Here is a 6,000-nt window from a genome sequence, read left to right on the forward strand (position 1 = left end):
TATGCAGCTCTCAAAGAGTTTTTATAAAAAAATGTGTAAATGCTAAAAGAAAAACACCCTGTATATAGTTTCTCAATTCATCCTTCTCTTGTCTTATTTCCAAACCTGCATCCTTTACAAACGTGACAATGCACACCCCCATCGACAACAACGCTGAGCCAATACAACACCATGCACTGGCCCCAATATAGCCATCTCCCCATCTCCGTTTTGACAGCGAAGCCATACCGTTGTGGCAAGGCAGGCGTCGGCTGTGTCACATCTTCGAGTTCCCTTGGGGTCAAGCAGAAGAAATATTTAGTATTTAGCAAACATTTAGATAGTATGAAAAACCAATCGGACCAAACGGTGCATTCTCGTTACCTTCCGTATCTAGCGGCCGTTCCCATGTGGCTACGCACTACCATCGGCTGGGCCCTCATAACCGCGGCGAATTAAAACACTGTGAGACTTTCGTCAGACAAAGCAGCAGCCGACCTCCTTTAATTAGATCCCACCTTTTTAATTGGGCAGCAGACGTCACAGCACTTAGCCTCGAGCTAAGAGCACGTGGAAGAGTGCAGGAAATAAAATGTGCCAGTCAGATACCGGTGTGCTTTAATGAAGTGTCTCTGTGTCTCGCTTTTCACTGCGTCGAGTGCCGCCAACCCAAGTCATGCTTTCATCGCTCCCTTCATTTCAACGGAGTTGATAACAAAAAAAAAAAAAAAGACGGTGTTGCTTCTTTTCGTTGTTTTCGTTGTTTTGCGGGCATGTTTGGCTTACGCTGCGATAACAAATTCGTTTCGGACTAGACACTAGGCACTAGAATATGGACTTCACCATATAAAGTTCTCAAGGTCAACCACACACTGAAAACAGACAAACAGCTGTTCTAACACATTTTTCTTTTTTTCATCTTCCTCAAGTCGTGTATACAATGTACATATGTTTATTTGCGAGAAATAAACTCAAGCTCAAACTAGAAAACCAAGAACTTCATTAAAATAGCGAGCATAAAGACAACTGCTGCCCAGAATGATACTGTCATCACTCCCTATATGTGATAAGCGCGAGGCGTGCCCCTTTTTTGTGACAATTAGCGTAACTGTATAAGTGTCACAAAAAGGCGTACGCCTTCCATCATCAACAAGCCAGGGGAGAGAACAATGACATTAGGGATAATGATTGGCTAGGAGCGTGCTATGCACTACACTCTTAAAAATGACTCTAGTGCATCTCTCACCCACAGTGTGCTTCCGTCCCATGAGTATCGGTCATCCTGCCTCTACATCACTTTGAAGTCCTTAACTCTCTTCTCCCACTTTCTTTTTTTTTTTTTTGGCTATAGTCGTGACGATGCCCACTACTTGAGTGCGGCCAACAACGGCAAGCTACCTCGACCCCCCCCCTTAAAAATGACCCTCACCGCATAGCACGCTCCTAGCCAACCATCATCTCGAATGATATCGTTATATGCCCTTATTTATTGAAAACAGGAGGCGTACACCATTTCTGTGACAATTATGAACAGCATAAGTGTCACAAAAAGGCGTACGCCTCTCGTTTTCAACAAATCAGGGCAGATAACGATATCATTCGAGATGATGGTTGGTTAGGAGCATGCTTTGCGGTGAAGTTCATTTTTAAGAGTGTAGAAAAAAAAAAGAGAGAGAGAGAGCTTCACCGCATAGCACGCTCTGCGCCCACCATTGCGAATGATAGACTTTACTGCTTCTGATCCGAACACAGAGAAGGGGCGTGCGTCTTTTTGTGTCAGTCCGGATATATGATAATTGACACAAAAAGGCGTACGCCCCCCTCCTCTCTCTCTCACCGAATCAGAAGCGATAACCCTACCATTCGTGGCAATGGCTGGCTCAGAGCGTGCTATGCGGTGAAGCTCCGTTTTTAGAGTGTACGGTGAAGTCGTGCTTCAAGAGTGTATTGGGCAGAATGATATGGCTTGAGGAAAGAATGTGATGGTGAAGATGATGACGATGAAGAGGAAAAAAAATAAAATAAAATGAAGAGGTTGGCTCCAAAACTTGAGGAAAGAACGGGCCGTATGCTTTCCTGTATCATGTATATATACAGGGTGCGTGACGTAAGACTCACTAGAATTTTTTATTAAATAAATTATAAGAGCAGCATAGATGTTGTTTCTGCAATTGAGTTCTACGGCCAGGCGGACATCCTCTCGAAGAAAGTATTCAACTACAAGAGGACTAATTACCTAAAATTCATTAATTAAATTTTAATTAGGGGATTTCGGGATTGAGAGACTATCCTAGTTGCGAGCCATTTCACGTTTAAGAAATCCTGATACCCGCACGGGCGTTAAAATATCCATCCCCGAATTTTGATGTGCACTCTAAGAAAAAATGGAGTAAAACGGGGAGTAATCGCAGCTTCTACTCCGTTAGTCTGCAATTACTCCCCATTTTACTCCCCTAACCCGGCATTTAGTCCCGACATTTACTCCCCAGGACTGCAAATTGTCACTGAGCTTCGCGAATGGTTTCCTGAATGCAACAGTCTACATAAATATATGCCCTTGGTCAATTTGAACGGCATAAGGCTGCGTAACTCAGCCAACGTAGCAATTTTCGAGCCACACAGAGTAAGAAACAGTTAGCGCATCTTTCTTCGCAAATTGTGCACTGTGTATGGCGCAAGATTTTATATCACTCGATATATCACGGTGGACGGTTTGCTTCAAAATATTTTCATGCATGCACACGAATTATGTACTTGGGACTCTTACAACAGCGCGTGAAATGCAGTCTCCACTCTGTAACATTCATTTACTCCCGTGCATTTACTCCCGAAAGGGACTATTTTTTGTGGCAATGCATTTAGTCCCCAAAAGGAGTAAAAGTACTCCCTTCTTTTTTTTTTTTTTTTCTTAGAGTGTGCAAATGAACCGAAACCGCGGCGACCGAGAACGCGGGGCGTACAGCGCTCATTTCACGTCAGAGGGCCACGTGATTTCGAGCGGTGGAGGTGATTGGAATAGGTGCCGATCAGCTGGCCAGATAAACCGCTTTCCGGCCTAGATAAGTCTCCGTCGGCGTGGGTGGTGCGCTCCTCCTGCGAGCTTTTTCGGTTTCGGTTTCATTTGCATGCCAAAATTCGGGGATGGATATTTTAGCGCACGTACGTGTTTCGGGATTTTTTTTAAGCGTGGAATGGCGTTCAACGAGGATAGTCTCTCAATCTGCTATCTCGCTTTTGCCCAAAATTCCCTAATGAAACATTCAATTAATAAATTTCGGGTAATTAGTCATCTGGTAGTCTCTTCCAGAGGATGTGGGCATGGCCGTAGAACTCGACTACAAAAACAATATCTATGCTGCTCTCGTAGCTTTTTTTTTATAAAAATTCTGGTCAGTCTTACGTGGCGCACCTCGTATAGAGAGAGGAGAGAGAGAAATACATGATGACGATGATATGGGGATGACTTCCGCTCATTGAGCAGAATGCTACCCCATTGCTATTGGGGGAAAATGAGAGGATGGTGATGAGGATGGTGCTGACGACGCTGACAGGGTTTTAGAGAGAGTCGATCAGGCCGGCAGTTTGCAGGAATTTGATGAAGGGTCGTAAGACGGACATCTGCTTTCGTGTGTCCCATGGTCCCAAAATGAGCCTGAGGTCAAGGGGTCGGCTGGCACCTCGTATAATTCGCTTTTTCGAGAACGAATACGAAATGCCAGATGTCCATAAAAGTCGTACGCTTCTCATTGCCAACGAATCAAGAAAGAGTACAATGGCATTCGAAATGACTGTTGTCTAGAGCAGCGTTTCCCGAACTTCTCATTGTGTCGGACCCCCAAAACCAGTGAGAATCCAATTCGAGGACCCCCGTTAAGTACGATTCATGTTGACATAAATAAGGGACGTGAAGAAAGAAAAGGGAAAAACAAACAAACAAAGCACCGCCATGCAGGAAATGAGAAGGTGGGATATTTCTGCCTTCTTTAGTATCATATATCGTCATATATCAATATCGTCCCCCTCAGAGATGACGTGACCAGCACTCACCAAGACGATCTTCGGCCTGTCTCCGATCGTAGCGGACCCCCACGAACACTCTCGGGGAACCCCGGGGGTCCGCAGACCACGCTTTGGGAACCACTGGCCTAGAGAATGTTTTGTGACGTGTCAAGTCAACCTCTTCGCAACTGCAACTGCCCACCTGGCAAACCACATAGCTCAATAACAGATATTAGAAGAGTGAAGAAGAAGGAAGAAACAGAAGAAGAGGAGAAGGAGGAAGATTTAACGGCGGACTGCAAAACTCATGGCTCTTTTCCACGTTATCCCTCAGAAAAAGTGTCACTCAATAAGTGTTCAACACTCGATTGCATGTTGCATCGAAGGTAGGGATAAATAAGTACATACGATGAGCGTGCACCAATTAAAACCCGACCAAAATCTAGCTCATCACTAACCGCAGTCTTTTGAACCGCCGTCATTCGATTGACATAAAAATCTGCCCGGACCACTCAATCCTTCATTCATTCATTCCATTTATTTTCTAGACCACACACTCGCACATCTCGTATTTTCAAATATCCCTGGAGATAACCTCGCCGACGCGCGTTCAAGTGAATGCGCGGCAAATGTTTCCATCCGAGAGGCACGCAGAGCCGCCAAATAAGTACAAATGAGGCGCGCGAAACGCAAATAAAAATGAAGAAAACGAAAGAAAGAAAAAGCGCATATCGCCAAGCTCCCCGGCACATTTCCGTAACCCCAGAGGTGATGCAGCCGCTTAGCAAGGTAGGAGGCGCTCGAGATGGGAGCGCTCTTTCTTTTTTCTAACTGTCGTATCGGCTTGAAGGAATCTTTTTGCATCTCGGCCAGTAGGCCCAGGGTAAGAAATACGTACAAATCGGAGAAAAATTTTACCGCATGATGAATTAGTTCTTTGCAGGTTTCCTTAATGAACGTGAGTAGGTACATATATTGCATCCATTATCTCGAAATAAAGTTGTTGTTGTTGTTACATACATTGCACACGCTGCATGTAACGTAATAAAGCAGAATATCTGTTGATCTAAAATATAGATAGACAGCTACTTACAATATGCAAGAACAGCGTCGATACCCTGAAAAGGCAAACTTACGTCAATAATAAATTTGACGGAAAATGCGTCAGAAAAAAGAGCATTAAGGAGGATAGTACAATCTGGGGCAGCTGTTACAACCGTCCCGTCAACCTTAATAATAACAGTGGAAAAAATACGGTCTCATTTCCGAGCGCGATAACAATAACCCTGGGGGCACTGGGGGAATGTTAAGTGAACAAAATCCTTGCGTTAAACTAACAGAATAATCTTGTTCAATTAAGATTTCCTCATGGTCCCAAAGTTTGCTGTAATCGCGCTGGCGAAACGAGACCATATTTTTCCCAGTGTTGTTATTAAGGTTGACGGGAGTTGTACATACGTGATCCGTTGATCAAAGACACAGAACGTCAAGCTTGCAACAGAGGTGGTGGTGGTGGTGGTGGTGAAAGGGCTCGCCTTTGTCGGCCTCACCAGAGGTGGGCAACGTCACGACTCACGCCCTGGGGGAATGTGCGTCCTGGGCCGACATATCTGAAAGCATCTGAAAGCGTCTGAGGAAAACCTAGGGAAAATCCGAGACAGCAACAGAACTTCACCACGTAACACGTTCAAGGCCAACTGTTGCACAGAATGCCGTTATTGTTCCTGATTTGTGGAACGCGCGGGGCGTACGCCTCTTTGCGACAATTTGGATATATGATGATTGACACAAAAAGGTGTGCGTCCGCCCCCTCTCTCTTCAAGGCCCAAGAAGAAGAAGAAAAGAAAAAGAACGGAGGGGGGGGGGGTAGCCACTACGCCACGGCTGCCTTTTTTTTTAAACATCTTTTTATTTGCAGCAACATATTTACAATACATGTCGACTTTTGTCTTGACCCACAGGCCCCTGGAACCTAATTCACTTATATTCCCGAAGCAAACCAGAAATCGTGGGGTTTAGCCC

This window comes from Ornithodoros turicata, chromosome 6, assembly GCF_037126465.1.
Source record: "Ornithodoros turicata isolate Travis chromosome 6, ASM3712646v1, whole genome shotgun sequence".
In the NCBI taxonomy this organism is placed as follows: Eukaryota; Metazoa; Arthropoda; class Arachnida; order Ixodida; family Argasidae; genus Ornithodoros; species Ornithodoros turicata.